The sequence below is a fragment of the Biomphalaria glabrata genome, chromosome 4 (assembly GCF_947242115.1).
Source record: "Biomphalaria glabrata chromosome 4, xgBioGlab47.1, whole genome shotgun sequence".
NCBI lineage: Eukaryota > Metazoa > Mollusca > Gastropoda > Planorbidae > Biomphalaria > Biomphalaria glabrata.
The window spans coordinates 1,803,012-1,824,077 of NC_074714.1; the positions used below are offsets into that span (position 1 = coordinate 1,803,012).

The following is a 21,066-nucleotide window of genomic DNA, read 5'->3' on the forward strand; positions in this document are numbered from 1 at the left end:
GCTGGAAACAAACGTACACAGTTGAATTGTGGGCAAGAAATCTCGTTCTGAAATTTTAACCACATAGCAGTCGACGCCATGTTCTTAAACTGTAAGGACGTCTAACGTGGTTGATTCAATAGCGTAATACCAGTTCTGTACTTAGAATATTTCATCGGATTTATGAAGCATTATATGTAATTCTTTATGGCCGGAATTGACAGTCAACTGTTATTTTATTTTATGATGAATACATCTCGTCTGCTAACCAAGGTCTAATTTGATGAATTTAAATATGTGTTGTTCTGTAGTAATTGGAGTGGACTTGTGTGACATCAAGTAGTACAAAAATTCAAAGTGAAACAAGACAACTTTAATTACATTAACATGCACAAGCAAATGTCACATAATAGTAGCGACATATTTGGTGGCCAGTATGGGGATCGAATCAAGACATTGGCGTTATCAGCACGCAAATGTCACATAATAGTAGCGACCTATTTGGTGGCCAGTATGGAGATCGAACCCACGACATTCGCGTTATCATCACGCAAATGTCACATAATAGTAGCGACACTATTACGAAACTCCCACAGAACTGCGGAATGGGTGGTGGTGGGGGTGAGGGCGTGTTGCTGGCACGGTTCAAACATCAAGACGACATACCACACGACCAGGCAGCCAACTCTGCTGCAAGTTAAGTTCAAAGTAGTCTGTTTACTAACTTTAATTGTGTTCAGAGTTGAAGTATTCACTCACTGAAACACACACGCACACCATTTTCTTTGTAACTGTGTAAAACTGGTTTCTTGTTGATGACTGCGGCTTCTCAGACAGTAGAACTTACATAAAAGTCAGTACAAGGGAGGTGACTTCCAGTCTTTTTAACTTCAGACAGGTCCCAGCGACCACAGAGTAATTGAAACATGATACAGACAGAGTAGAGACACACAAAAAAAAATCAAGATTATTTTTAGTGCTGTCCATAAGTCATTAGTTCGCTGTGTAAGTATGCGCGTGTGTGTGTGGGGGGGGGGGAAGGGGGTGACCGCCTCAATGAAGCCAGATAGTAGATGGGGAGGGGAGATTAAGATCCTGTTACTAAAAAAAGAAATTGTGACATTTATAGCTAAAATGGTCGAAGAAACCAAATATCACTCTTTCCTTAAAATCGTTTATAGTTTCCTTCTCTTCTTCTTCTTCTTCGTTCTCATTGTTATGTTGGAGTGTTCAGATGACTAGACCAATACATGAGATGAACTGCGCAGTGGTTTCCAAATCAGGGAGCTCTCCATATAGTTTCCATTCTGTTGGGGTGATTTGGGGCCAATGTCTTATACGGGCCTCTTGGTATAGAGAGCAGTTTTGGAGGACGTGGTCTGCATTTCCTTTCTCTGTTTAACGGAATTGTTCATTTTTAAAATGTTCACAGCGGGCCTTGTCCAGTTATCTCACTAAGTTAACAATAGATTCATTGTCTGTCTGATTTGTTCATTTTAACGTTTTATGCAAACAAGAAGAACCATTGCTAAAACTTACTTTTTAAAAATTTATACTAAGAGAACACGTATTCAACGCATAGGGGTAGTACTATGATAAGAGATTTATATTTGTGTTTAATCACTACAAATTATTTGACATAACTTTTGTATAATAATTATCTAATTAACTACCTGTCATTGACAGCATGAAAATTAATAAATAAATGCCATTTTATTCCAATTCGCCATCTCATGCTTCTTAATTAGTATTTTTCTTAAAAGGGGAGGAGGGAGGTAGCGCTGGCGGATTTTTTTAAAAGAAAAATACTAAAAGGGGGCGGTAAGCCAAAAAAAAAGGTTGAAGACCAATGGTATAATGTAAAATTTTAGAAATAAATACCTCACAGTTTCAATTTTGGAATATGAGGAAATTAATCAATAATAAGAATTACAAATTCGGTCTACAGGTTGGCATTGTCTATTGATTCTTCATTTTTTTAAAGAACGAAAACATTTGATGTATCTTAGCGTAGAGACCTTAACATCGACTACAATGACTAGACCGCGTGAAAAACGTATTATTTAAAATAACACACAAACATTTTTATACTCTTGGAAATGGTCACTATTATTGTTGTAAATCTGAAAGTCTTTTTAATTCTATTTATTCTTACGATAGTTTCTGTTTTTTTTCTTTTTTTCTAGGCATCTTCAATGAAAAATTAACTTTTGGAAACAAAGCCAGATAACCAAAAAAAGTTCACGAAAAATAATAGTAAAGGTTTAGACTGTCACCGATCTTAGCACAGAGAAATTTCGTTATTCATACCTTGTCATTCACAAAAAAACACAATTGGAATTTTCGAGCACCTTTGAATTAATATTACTAAATCAGGTCTTGTAAAATACTTATAAGTAAACATAAGCTGCGTTGTGTATGTGTGTGCGTGTGTTTGTGTGTTAATGAGAGACTAATTCAAGGCCAAAGAAAAAAGAGAACACACACACACAAAAAACGTGAGCAGGCAATTGGGAAGAGCTTCACGTGAGCCCGAACACCTGGCCAGAATTAACAAGCCAAAACATTCAATAGCGTTCACGTGACTAGGGAGCTGTGAAATACCAGCCTCCAGCCAGTCTAGAGCAGCGGTTCTCAACCCTTTAAGCTCGGCGACCCCTTTTTAGAATCACCAACTCGGCCGCGACCCCCCCCCCTTTTCCCCACACACACAGCAAAAGAAGAATAGACAAAAACAATCCATATTTTCGATGGTCTTAGGCGACCCCCTGGCAAATCGTCAATCGACACCCAAGGGGGTCGCGACCCACAGGATGAAAACCCCTGGTCTAGAGGAGCAGGAAGGCATGCCCGTGGAGATGTCGTGCGACCATCCAGATTAAAAACAACAGCAAAAAAAAAACAACAACAACCAACCAAAAGTATGAACTTAAAAATAAGCCAACACAAACGAGCGAGATGTGAGACCAAGTAATTAGTTCAAAAACAAAACACAATACTAACAAAGTAATTAGTCCAAAAACAAAACACAATACTTTCAAAGTGACTATTTTCACTTCAACTATTTCCATCATTTTTCTTTTTTTACAAAGCTTATATCTACTCACTCTGTCTTTCTGGCAAAAAAGTTTGAAAACTGTATTTCTCCCACACCCAGTCTCGGATCAAGTTGAAACTTGAACAATTATTCATTGGCGTGGGCGTAGACAATCAACAAAAAAAAGTCAATTAATTACTGGCGAAAAAAAATATCTATTATACCGACAAAGGAAATGAGTTCCTAAGTATTGAGAGATATGTCCAAAAAAAAAAGTTAGGGCTTTGTCACCTTGCATAATTGAACACGTTATTTCTCCCACACAAATTATCGGATCAAGTTATAACTTTACACCTTTTTTTGTATTGTACTGTTATAACACGAATCAATCATAAATATTAACCAATGTGTCAATTAATTTTTGGTAATCAATTATTTGGTTTGATATCGAAGTAGGAAAATAACTTTCCCATCTCTTAGATAAGCTTTGTTTTTTAACTCTTTCTCTCCGTAATTATTTACCACATTCTAAGAGGAATCAACGTTGGTATCGTCAGTTAGGAGAGAAAGAGTTAAAGCATTTTAAAAAATATTTTTTTTTGGTTTAGTTTCCCTTAGACAAAATGTGTCAATTCATAATAACATCATTGTGCTAAATATGAGCAATGCTCATCAGCAATTCTAAAACAAGGATATATATTACTTTTTTGAAGAACTTAAGGTCGATTTATTGATGATCTGAAATAGAAAGCAGAAAGTAAGGCGTATGTATGTATGTTCCAAATAGAAATCAAAACCGTTTGACCAATCTTGATGAAACTTGGCATAAATGTTCCTTGGGTACTAAATGGAACCATGACGTATGTATAGTAGCCCTAAAACAAACTTAAGAACCTTAAAAAAAAATAGTTGCCCAACTCTATGAAAGTATTACTATTTCATGGTTCTAGGCCATGTTTACATGAGAGAAGATCGAAAGGATCTAGATCTAGATCTAATTTTAAGAACTACACTTTGCACAAATTTTTTTTTTACTTTGACACATGAAAATACAAAATATAGTCTACTCATTTCATTATTTGATAAAATTAACATTCAAACTCGTCTTTCAAATGCATTTTTACATAAATTCGTTCCTTATATCTGCGAATTTAGAAGTCATGACGTACTTTCAACTTTATAATCAAATTCATCTATCGAGGCCGACATCTAACTCTAGATCTAATTCAAAGATCAAAGCTCTACTTTCTACTATAACACCTTAACATACAAAATAAAGTTCATTCATTTCATAGTTTAATCAAATTAAAGTGAACATCTCTCCGATCCAAACTATGCCAAATATATGACACGACTGTAGGAATTAGAAAGGATGTATAGGGCACTCTAGACTTCCGATGCTTTAATTTCCAGAGAACATTAACCAATGGACACTCAGAAAGAAGTCTAGTCACAGAGAACTGGAGTTTGACAATCTAAAGGACGTTGAGATGCACGTGATTGAACAGGGATTGAACAGGGAAACGATGCAGATCAAGAATACACTTTTTTCCATTACTCAGGTTTGATTGACTAACATAGCTAACCTAGTAAGTAAAGTAAGTAAAGTGCCCCTTTCGGGCCTTGCGATCTATGGGGCTGATGATGTACTGGGCACCTGTTTCTGTGGCTCACGGTTAAAGAAGGTGTCAAGTGGCCAGCACAACGAAAAACCGCCTTTACTTTTCGACAACTAATGTCAGGTATCCATTAGAGCTGGATGGACTCAGAGGCGCCCTAAGTATCCCGAAAGAAAAAATTCCGAGTCTTCACCAGGACTGGAACCGGGGACTGCAGGGACCCTCGGTTCGGAAGCCAAGCGCTTTTCCACACAGCAACCGCGCCTTCTTATACCTAGTTGCTTTGCTATTCTAGGGAAATGCATGTAGCAAAGTTCTGTCATTCAATAATTAAATTCACAGCACAAGTCAATGTATATTTTTATTTCAGAAGTTTCGAATGCTCTAGAATAAATCAAAGGTCCCACATTAAATTATCGACCTCTTGTCCCCCTTCTTCATTATCTCCCCTTTCAATGTATTCCCAGAGTCATCTCCCCTCTTTCTGCGTGCATTCATTGCCTTTATTTCCCCAAAGTAAACCAATGTCAGGAATCTACATATCTTTAACATACTTCCATTCATACTATCAAATCACACGTTCTATCAAACACAAACATATATTAGATTGACAGTAACTTATATGGGAACAAGGTTACAAAAGACAGTTTGTGTGGAAACACAAACTCAAAATCGGCCCCCAGGCAGGTTTCAATATTTTCAGAAAGAACATCCAAATGAAATTATATCAAAGACAAATGAGAGATAAGAATAGAGAAAGAAGGTTAACAGATCTTGTGTAGTGCCCCAACGGTCCCGCAGATCAAAGGATAGGTGAAAGTGAATGTAAAGTTAGATGTGAACATGGCCTAACTAGTTCCCCTTTTAGACCTTGTGGTCTATAGGGCAGATGATGTAAAGTTCATCTGTTTTTGTGGCCTACGGTTAACGTGGGTGTCATGTAGCCAGCACAACGACCAACCGCCTTTACTTTTTCCCAACTAATGTCAGGTACCCATTAGAGCTGGGTGGACTCAGAGGTGCCCAAAGATTCCAAAGTTGAAAATCCCAGTCTTCACCAGGATTCGAACCTGGGGCCCAGGGTTCGGAAGAGCCAAGCGCTTTACCGCTCAGCCACCTCGCCTCCCCTGACCTAACTGATGTCTTAAAATTGATCTAATTGTTTTGAAAAGGCTCAATCTCTTATTCGAATCATCAAAAAAAAAAATAAATTCCGCAATAAAATAACAAGTTTAGGAAAATGAAATTTACAAGATTACTATTCGTTTCTAATTAAGTCTAACTTATAATGCATACTAATTAGCTTTTTCTCTTTAAAAAACTGCTTGCATAACTGATTTTAAAAATTAGATTTTTCGCTTTCAGAAAAAAAAAGTAGCCGTTGCATCAACTCTTTGAATGGTCTAAAATATTGTGATGCCGGATTTTCAATATCTTTTCTAGTTTACGAGATCTAAACGGGACGGACGGACAGACGGACAGACATTTCGCACAAAACTAATAGAGTCTTTTCCCCTTTCGGGGCCCGCTAAAAAATTGAAATAAATTGAATGTTTTTTAGTCGATAAATAACTCACACACATTGCACCGATCCTGCTTTTATGGAAAATGTGATATACCAACATTAAGAACATAATATTAAGACGTATTATGTTCAATTATCTAGGGTTTTATTGCTATCAGACACAATTATTCCATCCGGAGTAGGAAAAGCATGTCCGAAAGATAGGACATGCTTCTAAGATCAAAATTGCGTATAATAAAATAAAATAACAAACTGCAATAATAACTTATAATAAACTGAAATAATAACTTATAATAAACTGAAATAACGAGACGTGACTTAACCAACAGTCGAAATCATGTACGGTAGATTCATCGAGATAAAACTAAAAAAAAAGTATCCAGTCCACCCCCCCCCCCAACCAAAACAAAAATTACTACATAGCCTTCAGCAAATGGACTAAAGCGTTCAAGTAAAAAAACTGACCAGTGAGCTAGGTGTTGATGATCGATCGTTGGCTTGTAGCTCCAAACAGCGAGCGCAACTGAACCGATGTAGGCGTATTATATTTTTTTTTTTTTGGTTAGCTGAAAGGTGGTCGACGTAACAGAGGCGCTCCAAGGAAACGCTTTAAAGACAAGCTTAGGCGCCCACTTGCTTTAGCTGACATAGAAGAGAGCACCTGGTCGTAGGCGGCTTCGGAATGACACAGCTGGAGATCACTAACAAATGCCGCGGGATACACATTTGAGGCCAAAAGAAAATCCGCCGACATTTAGACAAAGGAAAAGCTGCATTGCTCATTAATTAATATTATATTTTTAATAAATAAACTTTAAATATCTTGAACAAACATCTCTTGTGAACAAAAACTCAATATCAAATCTAATAGTGCATGAAATAAACGGATATTTAAACAAAGTCTAACTAACAACAAAAACACGTCTTTACTCGTGTCTCTAAATCGTCTCTCGTTCTTAGCATAAATTATGTCAGATCCTGTCGTGATTTCGTCATTCCTTAAAAAAAAAAAAAAAAAAAAACAATGAATGCTCCCTTTCTTCATCATCACCTTGGAAACACAAACACGGCAGTCCATAACAAATAAAACACACAAATAAAACCATTCTTTCCATAACGAAAACGTCGAAGAAAAAAAAATGGAATTCATGTTTTAGCATGAAAAGCCAATCAATAATTGTGTGACCCTCAGTACTTCCAAGTTATATATTTATCTACATCTTCCAAGGGGAACTAAAATAAGCATAAGTCTGTCGGCTATAGAGTCTCTTCCCCTTCATTAACTAGATGGTCACTTATAGTATGAAACCTGCCGAAGACAACTCTAGAAGAGAACCAAATCAAATGCCTGACCAACTCCCCAGTCGCACCTCTTAGTTATCTCCAGCTGATAAACTCTACTAATTAGAGCTGACTTGGACCGATAACCCCAGCACCAACACATGCATTAGGTGTAATCCAAGCTATAGAAAAGTCTTTCATGGTCTGGGTTTATCACACTAGATAACAAGTATTGTTGCCCCACCTCACAGTGTTTTGTTTCGTTTAAAATGTGAACACGATTGTGTTTTTAACGTGTACATAAATTTAGCTAAATATTATCCTAGCGACAAACACAGATCCATGCACTAGTGCCACGTACATTCAAACTTAGAATCGTTTTCCTATGTGTGCTGTGGTGTCATGCCTACAAAATATGGAAATCATAAAGGAAATTGATTTTTAAATTCAAAAGAAAGGCAACCTAAAATATAACCAAAAAAAGTTTAATAGATAAAATTTTTTTCTTTTAAAAAGCTAAGCTAACATAGCACCACAGAAGCTTATTGTAAATGTTTAATTAATGTTGTAAGAGTTCTTTTCATCGCTATGATAAACTGTTTCTTAAATCTCGTTTATATTATTTCTATGACGATGACAAACTGTTACGTTGAAAACGTCGATACTTTTCTTTGGCTAAGATAACTTGTTTCTTTAATGTTCTGTTTCTATGATACAGTTAGTTTTTTTTTAATCTTTTGGTTGTTTCTATGTTTCTATGATACAACTGTTTCTTTGATCATGTTGTTGCTATTCATGTTTCTATCGCTATGACAAATTGTTTCTCTGATCATGTTCTTGTTTCTATGGCTTTGAGTCTACAAAAAAAAAACGCTGTGAGATGTACAAGTCTGAATGATGGAATGGATCTGAACTGTGATCAATGGGGACACACACTGTGTGACTCACTCGACACTCATCTGTCTAATGGACCCGATGTGTTGGTCAGGGTGAAGGGGGAGAGACATGGTCGAACCAGGGGTCAAGCAAGCGATTGTCATGACTAAAGTGCCGCCCACTGGGTGGCTGAGTGCACTTATCAGAAAACAGTTGTATGGCCTGCAGGGATTTGATGTGTAGAATGTTCTAGTCTATCTTCATTTACTTCAAGAATTACAATAAGTTATAGTAGGCGAGGAGTAAAAAAAAAAAAAAGAAAAGCAATAAGGAGAATGTGGAGGCGATATAAGGAAGCGTAAAGAAAAACGAAACAATGTGAAAAGACGAAACGCTAGGGGGACATGTTTTAAACAACTAGAGACTCAAAACAATGTGAAAGTCGCTATACTGTAGTCAAACTGAATGTCCATTTCTTTGGACGAATACAATTATATTATCTTATCCCTGTTGCCAGGCAACTGCTACAAACGGAAGAGATGATACATTGGATCTACGAAGTGCAGAAACACATGATTTATAATATAGTTCGTCCATCGTGGTTCGATGATGACCACTTTGTCATCCAGGGGGCTGAGGGCTTGGCACTGGGGTTTTATGCCTCCTCATGTGGCTGGTGAGACCTATGTGAGCCCAGAATGTTCGGCCGCACACTGGGCAGGTTATTCCAGCTGGAGCTAGTGTCGTTTGCCTTGCTTTTCTTCTCTGGCGTTTTTCTTCTGGCAGCGTTGTTCTTTTTTCCTCAGCAACCTGTGCGCCAGTTTTCACAGCGCGACGCCATGATGCTCTGTCATGTGCCTCTGTCTCCCAGGTGCCTGGGTCTATGCTGAACGCCTTCAGAGAAGCTTTGAGGGTGTCCCTGAAGCGCTTTCTTTGCCCACCTTGCGAGCGCTTTCCTTCGCTTAGCTGGCCATACAAGAGTCGTTTAGGGATGCGGTGGTCTTCCATTCTGTAGACGTGACCTGCCCATCGCAGCTGGGACTGCATCAGGATTGTGTGGATGCTTTGCAGACACGCTCTCTTCGAAGGACTTCTGTATCTGGTATTTTGTCTTGCCATTTGACATTTAGTATTTGTCATGTGGGCACATGATTTATAATTCACCGGAAACACACAAACTATAGCTATTTATAGAATCGCTTCCATTTATGAAAATGCCCCATGCATGAGACAAAATATGATGGTAAGATTTGTTGAAAAGCCTCTCATTTACCTTCGGTGTAATAACATTTTTTTCAGGGCAAATCGAGTCCTTCTTCCTATGTAGGCCTACTTCTCTTGTCTCCTATGCCATAATGGTTTGAAAATCAATCGATCTTCCAAGGTGGTCTTTACGTGACGGAAATGTAAGCGAATCATTTGGTTTCTCAATGAGTCAACTTCAGTAACATCACTCAAGTTTAAGTCATTCCCTTGGTAACGACTTTCTACAAGTATATTATTATATTTGGATTAGGTAAAGGACCTGCTTTAAAACCTGAAATCAAATGAACTCTTAGAATAAAATAAAATTGCATGTTTAAATCAAAGTTGTGTCTAAATTTTGATCCGTTAAAGAGAAAAATCGGTAATTTTGAATCCAATACAAACATTTCGTTTCGACTTATTATTGGGTGATTTATGTTTTGAACGTTAAGGCCTAGCCTGCAGGAAAAAAAGGTCCTTCCATCAAGTGTAACATGTTTGACAAAATATCACGCACGTCACGTGACAATTTAATATAACAATCACACGGACTCATCACAATATTTTTTTTTTTTACTGAGGGAATTTATTTATTCGGGTCTGGTTGAGAGAAGAATTAAATATTAATGAAGTGCCACACGCCCGTATGAATGCAATTCCAACCTAATTTTGTTTTAACCAACGAAATAAAGACGTATATTATCAATGGTTATTAATAGAGATTTTCAGAAACTCGAGACAAAACCACAAATAACAAACTTTTGGCGTATCCGATGTACAGAACACGGAAGTATTGATAGACTAGTCGCTGGGCATTTTTAAAACTGTACTGCGCTATCAAGGGAGGAAAAAAAAACAAAGAGCAGATTACTCTGTGTATAAAAATCATAGACATACATAGATATAGACTCAAAAAAAGGAAATAACTTCATGTAACTTGAAGACATGTATATCCATAGACATAAATAAATAAAGACTGGCCAATTAAAGAGTTTTATGAAACGAAAATTTGTGACTTGCAATTTTGTGTACTTTATTATAAAGCATTTATGAGCAGTATAAAAGTGCTTTTTTAACTTTGATACACACCTATATATATTGTAAATAAGGAGGCAGTGTAGCTTTGTTGAATCTCTAAGAATGAAGATCATGCAACTTTTCATAATTCGGAAATCCGAATACAATAGATGTACATGTTTTCAAGTTACATGAAGTTACTTCCTTTTCCCAGTCTATATTTATTTAAACAAAACTACACTGTTGTATAATAACCCAGTCTATATTTATTTAAACAAAACTACACTGCTGTATAATAAAGTACACAAAATTGCAAGTCACAAATTTTCGTTTCATAAAACTCTTTTATCGGCCAGTCTATATTTATTTATGTCTATGCATAGACATAAATAAATATAGACTGGCCGAAGGAAGTAACTTCATGTAACTTGAAAACATGTATATCTATTGTATTCGGATTTCCGAATTATGAAAAATTACATGATCTTCATTCTTAGAGATTTAAAAAAAACACTAGTGAAAATAATGTAATACTTATATAGGTTATGGCTGAAATAGATATAAATACTTAACTTTTATACTGCTCATAAATGCTGTATAATAAAGTACACAAAATTGCAAGTCTCAAATTTTCGTTTCATAAAACTCTTTAATCGGCCAGTCTTTATTTATTTATGTCTATGTGTCTATGATAAAAATCTAAAATACTGTTATAACCTTGCCATGCACACCACCATCCAAGATTGTGCAGAAGGTGCGCACTATTAGAGAGACATGAGAAGAAGGACAGAACGACTCCCGCCCAGGTCTAGAGCTGATAAAGATGCTGTGCTCAAGACAGATACTGCTCTACACGTCTGCGCTGTCCTCGTGTAAATCAACAATGATATCTCGTTGAGTTGCCTCCCTTCAATTATTACAATGCAATGAAAACTATTTTCCAGATTACAATTTTTTTTATAACATCTAGAATTTAAACGAAACAATTCACAGACCCAGACAGCAGAAGTGGATAAAAAAGCTTGAAGTGCTGGCAGCGAGAAATGAAAAATCACATGTCGTATTCATACTAATAACAAAACAAATCAAAAGTGTTTTTCCTCTTTGGAATATAAAAAATGAAATGTTTAATGCGTCTCATCGTTGGCAATATTAATGAAAGTAGCCAAATGTTTATAGTGTTAGTAGAAAAACTAAATTCTAGATGTACCTGTAAACTCAATATCCATATATCACAAAACATTACATCAACAAAAATACTTCACCACTCACCGTTCTATGGATCGGACTCCTCAAGGCTGTACAGTTTTATAGATATATCCCAGACTGCCCCGAGAGTAATGTCAGGACTGTACAGTAAGACGATAATCGGAAGACTGCCAGAAATGAAAATCACGTTACACACAGAGTTATCGTTCCTAGCACTAATCCGTACAAAAATAGAAACTCAAGGTAAAAGGGGAACAGCTTTGATGTTATAGTTTTCAAGTCCTTAAGATATCGCTTTTCTTTTAAGTATCAAAATCTTTTTATTGAACTATTTTAAAAAAAAAAAGAAAAATAAAAATAATCCATATAAAAATGTATTTTAAGATTACGTCATTTAATGTTTCTATTTTTTTTATGTAAATGTTAAATTTTCTTTACAGTTAAACGAAATAACCACATTTACCATACCACGTTTTAAATACGAAAAAAAGAATTATAATAATTATTCACATGTTACAGACCATAATAGTATCAATCCACATATAGTTAAATCCACACTATCGTTATTTAATAGGACTTAACATAAGATTCATTATGTAACACATGTAAACACAAACTCATGTAAGAACCTGACAAGCTTCATGTGCTTGCTGAATTAAAAAGTTGATATATTGCCTATGCTTCTTTTGTAAACATAACAATCCAAATACAACAGCTATGATACTATCACAAAAAATGCACATCCGTGGTAAAAAAAAAAAAAACGGTAAAAGGCCGGAAAAAAAAAGCAGATAGAGGCAAGACGCCCCCCCAAAAAAATAGAGGCACAGGCCCCCACCCTCCAATAAAAGTGTTCGCAAACACAAAACTTTGAGTAGATTGAAGGCCGAAGAGGTGCGTGAGCTCTACACTACACTTTGAACAAGAGAACAGAGAAAGATACCACTAAACGCTCCGTGAAATCCCGAGCCAGAGAAATACAGAGAAGCCGTGGGGGGAGGCGGGAGTGTAAAGGAGGGGGGGGCGGCAACGGCAACTCGGCGCTATGAATGTTTCTCATCTTGAGTCACAGTTCAACACCGGACGAGTCGTGCCTGGTTCCAGACAGTTAAATGTTGGAGTGAGGGGGTGAGGGGGTCGAGCCGGGGCGAGGGGAGTGTTTAGAAATGAATTAAGAAAAAAAAACCATTGTGGATCAATTTAATGTTGATTAGCACCTTTTCATTTCATTTGTCGAGTCTCTATGGACTACTGCAGCTGATGGAATATAGGGCTGAGGTTTTACTGCAAGTTATTTTTAGCCCATACAAACCATGCAACGATGTTACAGTAACATAGTTTCACGTTCACCATATGTCAGCGGTTCTCAACCTTTTAGGCTCGGCGACTCCTTTTTACAACCCCCCCACTCTGCCGCGGACCCCCCCCCAGCACACACACACACACAGCAATAGAAGAACAGACAATAGCAATTCATTTTTCAATGGTCTTTGGCGACCCCTGGGAAATCGTCAATCGACCCCCCAAAGGGGGTCGCGACCCACGGGTTGAGAACCCCTGCCATACGTCTATGGATTGTTCTGAGTACCAAGAGGGCTACATTAACAAGGATTCGACAAGTCCCAGCTTTCATTGATTCGTCTAAATGCTGGTCAAGGAATGACCACTTGCTGAATAGAAGCCATAAAAAAGCCACTGTCATTACCAGAGGTGAGACGTCTTTGACCAAGACCTACGTCATAAAATACGTCGGTACAGTGACGGATATAGGTCGGTGACTTAGAAGTGACTCTAAGCATACTTCCATCAGTTACCAGACTCACAAACATCCGTGAATCTAAGCCACTACATGAGCCCACATACACTTTCTTCACTAACCTGACTCACATAAAAGAACATCCGTGAAACAACGTGTTTGAATCTAAACCACTACATTAGCCCACATACACTTTCCTCACTAACCACACTCACATAAAAGAACATCAGTGAAACAAAGTGTTTGAATCTAAACCACTACATGAGCCCACATACACTTTCCTCACTAACCAGACTCGCATAAAAGAACGTCAGTGAAACAAAGTGTTTGAATCTAAACCACTACATGAGCCCACATACACTTTCCTGACTAACCAGACTCACATAAAAGAACATCAGTGAAACAACGTGTTTGAATCTAAACCACTACATTAGCCCGCATACACTTTCTTCACTATCCCGACTCACATAGGCAAACATCGGTGAAACAAAGTGTTTGAATCTAAGCCACTACATTAGCCCATATACACCGGTGTTGTGAAATGTAGAGTTTAAGCCAAACTCACTACATCAGCCCACCTACAGTGATGCACTGATACTAGTGCGATGGAGTGTTTCTGTTACTATAACTTCATTAACACATAAAGTGTTTGAATCTAAACCACTACATTAGCCCACATACTCTTATGTACAAAAATGTAGTGTTTCCTTTACTATAACAACATCAACTCACATATACTGAAATAGTAAAATGTAGTGTGTCCGCCAGTACCACTACAAGTATCTACAAAACTTACTGGCTGGAAGATCTTTCATTTAATAACCGATGAAACTGACAGATTGAACTCGATCATTATCACCTCATACATATGTGAAAGGCTGGAAGACATACAACCAACATTCATAAGAATTGAGAGTAAACATTAGATGACGAAGAAGCCCACATTGTTCATCCACCTCTGGCATTAAACATATTGCTACAGTAGTTAGTTGTACAGTCCAATGTTTCCCAAACTTTTTCCTTCACGGAACACTTCCCACATTCTGAATATTAAGCGAACACTTTGCTTATTATTTTTTTAGAGAGATTAATTCACGTGGTGGACTACTAGTTCATTATTCCAGTAGCTCGTGGGACAACTATTGAGACATCGCTGGACATTAGGGTTCCGCGAAACACAGTTTGGAAAACACTGTTGTACATCACAACACTAAGCATGTAGGCCAGGGTGAACTAAACCATCAAAAAACAGTGTCCATGTTTAATTATTCAAATTGAAACAAATGGAAATCCGAATAATCAATTCCTTTAAAAAAAATAATTAAATTCCTTTTAAACAATTTAAATACATATTCTAAGGACAATCTGCTAATTACGCAATGGATTTCTCCTTGTACATTACAAATGAATAATAATAATAATTAGGCTTGCCTTCGAGCACAGCATTTCTGAAGATACATTCTAGTTATTACCAGTCCCATACTCTGTCCACGTATGTATGTTACAGAATTAAGGGGCACCACTGATGATTCTTTCCCCGTGTGAATCCCTTTAGTCTCCCTACTGAACTAGCCAATGTTATGTCGGCCCACTTTGAGATCTGTATATTGTATCATCTTTTAAAAAAAACAAAAGTAAGTAAAGTTTCCCTTTCAGACCTTGCGATCTATAGGGCAGATGGTGTAAAGGTCATCTGTTTCTGAGGCATACGGTTACTGAAGGTGTCATGAAGCCAGCACAACGACCAACCCCAAACAAAACAAAATGAAATGCTGTATCACAAGCAATAAACGAGGCTCTGTCCGAAATAATACGGCTTTTTAAAACATACATTTTGCATTTTGAGAACACGCGTTACCACCAAGACAGAAAGCTACATAAACAATGCAGGAAAGAGACAGAGAGAGGTTGGGGATGGGGGAGGGAGCAAAACAGTGTGAAGGGGCTTGATGCAATTGCGTTGTTTTTGCTTCATTCGTTACCTACTTTATTTCTATGTAATTGAGTTCTATGGTGTGTTCTTGTTTTTTTTTTATATTTATCTCCCTTTTAAAGACCGAATCACAAACCAAGAGATTAGAGACAGGGCTACTGCAGCGATTGGACCGGCGCCTTCGACATAGGTCACGATTGGACCCCATGATGACCTGCTAACTATCGTAAAAAAACGCAAGCCAAAAATCTATGGCCATAATACAAGGTCTTTGGGGCTCGCAAAGACCTTTCGGGGAACAGTACCAGGAAAAAGAAGAAGATGCAGACAGAAAAAGCGATGGGAAGACAACATAAAAGAATAGACAGGCCTGCCATTGAAAGAGGTTCTAAATAAGGCAAAAGACAGAGAGGAATGGAGAAAGACGGTCGACAAATCTTGCATGGTGTCCCAACGGTCCAACTAGTGACAGGTTAGGTAAAGGTAAACATCTCTCTTTATTTTCAGATTTGGTAGCTCAGTTGGTTGTGCTTATTTGCATAATATCTACTCAACTTAGGCATGGCCACTAAAGCTCAAGATAGAAAATAATAAATAGACCCAACTGGACACGATAATAGAATATTATAAGCGTAGCATCAACATGACAATACTGACCATCCATCATCGGCCCCCCAGCATGGCCAGCGTTCGAAGAGATCCAGTTGCACGCCCCTCTATCTCGGGTCCAATAGTTTATGTGCATTGTCCGGCCAATCTATTCGCTCTATGACCACGTGATAGCGTCAATGACCATCAATATGGGATAGAGAGAGTGAAAAAGAGGCTGGATGAAAGAGGAGAGTGGGGGGGGGGGGAGGTGGGAACAGCGACTCATAAACAGATAAGATTACTCAGTAGAGCTCAAGGAGGGGAGGAGGTTACAAGGTTACATAGGGTAATGGGGGGGGGGGAATCATTTATGTCTTTGACGAATGTCGGAAACAGTCTCGATTTTGTATGTGGGAGAGAGAGAGACAAAGTGTGTGTATGTGAGTGTAAGAGAGAGAGAGAGAGAGAATGTACAAGTGTATGTTAGTATGTGTTTTAAACTATCAGCTGCCTCCCCCTTACGATGCCTTGGTAATGTACTGTTTACAAGGCTCATATCAACTCACTCTGTCTGGTACAATGTCTTCTACACGTTGTGTCTCCCATTTCCCAGTCTCGGATCAAGTTGAAACTCTCGCACTTCTATTCATTGTTCCTAGCAAGATATGAATCAATCAAAACATTAACCAGTTAAATAATTAATGTAAAAAAAAAATATTTTACATGTTTCGGATGTTCCTTCAGAGTTGAAGATAATTACTTTCTAGTCCAAACCTCCCGCAGGACGACGGGGGATGGGAGCGGGCAGGGTTTGAACCCTGGACCATCGATAAATCTGAACGACAGTCCAGCGCGCAAACCGCACGACCAGGCAGCCATCCAATGAGTGGTAATTAATTAATTTAGTTTGATTTAGTTTGATACTGATTAAAGGAAATAAATGTTACAGTATGGATAAATAAAGCTATAAATGTACAGTTCTCTACCTTAAATAGGCTTTGCTTTTTTTAAAGTAATTTTTTAATATTCTGTTTAACAGATATCCAAACTCGCTAAGTAAGATGTATTGAATCTAGGTGAAGATTTACAAGACCGTTCATTGCGACTCTTCTACATCAAAGGAAGAGACTCTTGGTCATAAGGGCGTCATGGGAAAACCTAACTAAACAGTGGGCTGAACAAATGTTTCAAAAACGGCTGTGTTCTAATTTGACTCCCCCCCACACACACACACACACGCAAAACATTTCGCTACTTTAATGGATCCATTTTAAGCCGCTGCCTGGCAGAGCCTAATGGAAGAAATTTCACACCCGGCTATTACTTCTATAATACATTTATCACATAGGTTACAGCCATGTACCGTAAAGACCGGCTAAAACTGGATTCATCTACAGAGCTTCTAGGTTATTTGCAGATCAAAAGGAACGCTATTGCCAAGACTGGCGTAGACGGCGAGAAGAGAAGTCTGAAATCGACAACCGGCAGAGAACGTGTTTGTCTGTATTAAATATGGAAAGAATGCAGATCACAGCTAGGACTGCGTTACCGTGTGAATCACTATGCTCCTTCATTATCTTAGGACTCGAAAGCATATATATATATATATATCTGTGGCATTTTACGTCTCGAGAGACGATCTTTTCCCTTTGCAACTTCTAGTGTGACTAAAGAGGCCAATCCTTGATACACAGCTGCGATCGCAGGTTGGGCATATGTGCTTCTGTTGTGTATGACATCTGCAATCCGTGACCCTTCCTTTATGCTCTCTCTCCATGTGGATCTGTCCAGTGCCACCTCTTCCCAGTTGCCAGTGTCGATTTTGAAGAGCTTCATGTCGCGTTTGCATACATCCGCATAACGTAAAAGTGGGCGACCAGCGGCTCTCCTGCCTTCTATTAGATCGCCATACAGGATGTCCTGTGGAAGTCGAGCTACTGGCATTCTACGAACGTGGCCAAGCCAGCCAAGGCGTCTGCTGCTGATAACAGAGCGGATGTCCTGGCATCCTGCTCTATGTAGCACTTCCTCATTGTTTATCTTATCTTGCCACCTTATTTTAAAGATCCGCCTTAGGCATCGGAGGTGGAAGACATTCAGCTTTTTTTCCTACCATGAGTAGGTTGACCATGTATATATATCCATCCATCCATCCATCAATCCATCCCAGTGGCGCTACAGCCCATGGAGGGCTCTGGCCTGCTTCAGCACATCCTTCCATTCAGATCTCTCCTGGGCCTTTCGTCTCCACGCCCTGACCCCAAGCTGCTTCAGATCTGCTTCTACATCATCAATCCATCGCATTCGGGGTCTGCCTTTGGGTCGCCTGCCTTTTGGTTTTTGCCTGTATACGATTTTCTCTCCTCTGTTATCCGACATTCTTTCAATGTGACCTGCCCAACGTAGTCTGTTCTTTTTTATTTCCGTCACTATTGGTGGGTCTTTATACAAATGATATATCTCATGGTTAGTGCGTGTCCTCCACCCTGTTTCATCCTGTATGGCATATATATATATATATATATATATATATATATATATATATATATATATATATATATATATATATATATATATATATATATATAAATATATATTTCATTGGCCTCCTTCAGTCGTGAAACTACTATGGTTCATCTCGAACACTTTTTCATATGGCTGTGGAGCCCTAGTTTGGAGAGACACTCCCGTCCACATATATTGCATGTCATATAATAGCAATGTCTTCTATCCCGAAGATTAAGGATGAGTGCAGTGTTTCACCCAGTTGCGACCTGCTTATTTTTCCACATCTGATGCAGACAAAGCCGTGAAGTCTTCTTTTCGTCGTCTGCGTCTGTCTTCCACAAGGGCTTTTTCTTTTGGACCTCAAACGTGTTTATATCGGGCTTTGTGAGAGCTTTCCAACTGTCTATTTCGCAGGCCACTTGCTGCCAGCTACTTTGCTCTATACCATTGAGGGCAAAATGGCGCATGAGTTGATCTTTACAGCGCTTCCGGGAAGTTTGCTGCGCCGTCCTCCTTTAAGCTCGCGCCAAAAAAAAAAAGATCGCCTTTGACAGACGATCGTCCCCCATATGAGATCATTGTCCGACCCAGCGCAATGGGCCTCAATCACCAACCGTAAACAAACAACATTTGGCCACGTGATTTTCTATCTCTTCTATACAAATTACGATCTAATTTTAATACAGTTTTTTTTCCCCGTTGTTTTATCAATATTATCACGTGACTAAATGTTGTTTGTTTACGATTGGTGCATGAGGTCCATTGTTGAATGGTGAGTAGTGTTTCATATAATATACATACACGGACATTGTGAAGTTAATGCAACATGAAGTTGGCAACTGTTGTTGTGATATCAGGAGTTTCATAATATATATATATGTCACGTCCCTAGTGACACCTCATTGTTCACAAAATGAGGACATTGTACCTATCTCAAATCAGGTCAACGTACCCACGCTTAAATGCCAGAAGGACGCCGATTAAAACTTAGTTCAAGGCTACAGCAGGGAAACATAATTAACGTAGGTTAAATTACAAAAACAATTAAAAGAAAAATTAAATGTAAACGGGTCAAGGATGGGTATTGAGATGTCATGGTTCTTTATTCTAAAGAAAGATATAAAAGGCTGAGTGTTAGCTTGAGAAGAGAGAGCTAGAAAGTTAGACTTAGAAGTCGCTAGTTTTAAAGTAAATAGTTACTCAGTTTATTGATCATTTTCACTGAATCCTGTATCTGTTATATATATTTTTGTACATACATTTACTGTTTCAAGTTCAAGTTTTAAATAATTAAAACTCAAGAAAAACATATCAGCACTTTGTTACTTCATTGATTATTAAAGTGTTTGAACTATAGTCAAGGCACCTCCGGACCCGCGTATGTCACAAGTTTATAATCATCCACATCATCAAATCAAACAAACATAATAAACACGTGACAATAATAATAATAATAATAATAATAATAATCTTTATTATCCGTAAGGAAATTTGTCTTACAATTTGTGCATTACACCAAACAAAAAACATTATAACTATAAGAAACCAAAGTGTACATTCACACCAGACTCACTCATAATTTACATGTGACAAGGTCTATACCAGGTTGTTCTTATTTAATGATTTGATTGCCAGGGGAACAAAAGAGTGTTTGTGTCTGTTTGTCTTTGCTATCGGTGTCTTGTATCTCATATATATATATATATGAACTATTACCGTACATATGCCTATGTCTTATCTTATTATTCGTTTCCACCACATCACAAAGTAAATTAATTACCTGTAACTAGTTGGCTGGACTCGACTGGGGGGGGGGGGGGGGGATCAGAGACTAAAACGACTCAAGTCTTCCTTTCTTTCGTCCCCCCCCCCCCTCCCCAGCATCTAAAAAAAAGAAAAGAAAAGAAAAAGGGTGTGAGATGGTATCACGCAGCTCTAGAGTAAACGGTGGACTGAACAACGACTGTTTCCCACACACACGCGCGCACACACGTGTCGACGCACCGGCACACACACACAAGTTCTAGCAAACAATGACTACGTTCAGGTGTGAGTACCTCCAGGGGTGAATGTGTGTGACAGTGCGCGTGTGTGTGCACGTGTGGCACAGGTTTGGCGTAGGATTCTCAGCACAGTTCAAAAAAAGGATTATTTAGAAGAATGGATTAGTTAGTTTAAGTTGATCAATGCCTCTAATATCGTGTTTTATCAATCTTGAGTTGATCAATGCCTCCTACGTCCTGTTCTATGAATCTCGACTTGTTCGATGCCTCTAAAATCTTGTTCTATCAATTATGACTTGATCAACGCCTCTAATATCCTTTTTTTTTACTAATATTGAGTTGATCACAACCTCTTTCATCTTGTTCTATCAATCTTGAGTTGATGGCTGCCTCTAACATCTTGTTCTATCAATCTTGAGATGATGGCTGCCTCTAACATCTTGTTCAATCAATCTTGAGATGATTGCTGCCTCTAACATCTTGTTCA

At 38.1% G+C, this 21,066-nt stretch overlaps 1 protein-coding gene across 6 annotated transcripts in view; it reads right to left on the bottom strand.

Moving 5' to 3' along the window:
- The window catches only part of LOC106056107 (dystroglycan 1-like), a 154,573-nt gene that overhangs the window by 124,571 nt on the left and 8,936 nt on the right, over positions 1 to 21,066 (bottom strand). The window contains exons 1-2 of one of the 6 annotated variants that reach the window (XM_056025685.1): positions 12,418 to 12,570; positions 11,852 to 12,116 (exon numbers count right to left, since the gene is read on the bottom strand). The exons of 1 other annotated variant lie outside the window; for it this stretch is intronic. The gene's annotated coding sequence lies outside the window, so the exon portion shown is untranslated. Of the gene's footprint in view, positions 1 to 11,851; positions 12,117 to 12,405; positions 12,571 to 21,066 lie in introns of those variants that run through there. 4 more of the 6 variants (XM_056025686.1, XM_056025690.1, XM_056025687.1 and 1 more) reach the window with 4 other exon arrangements.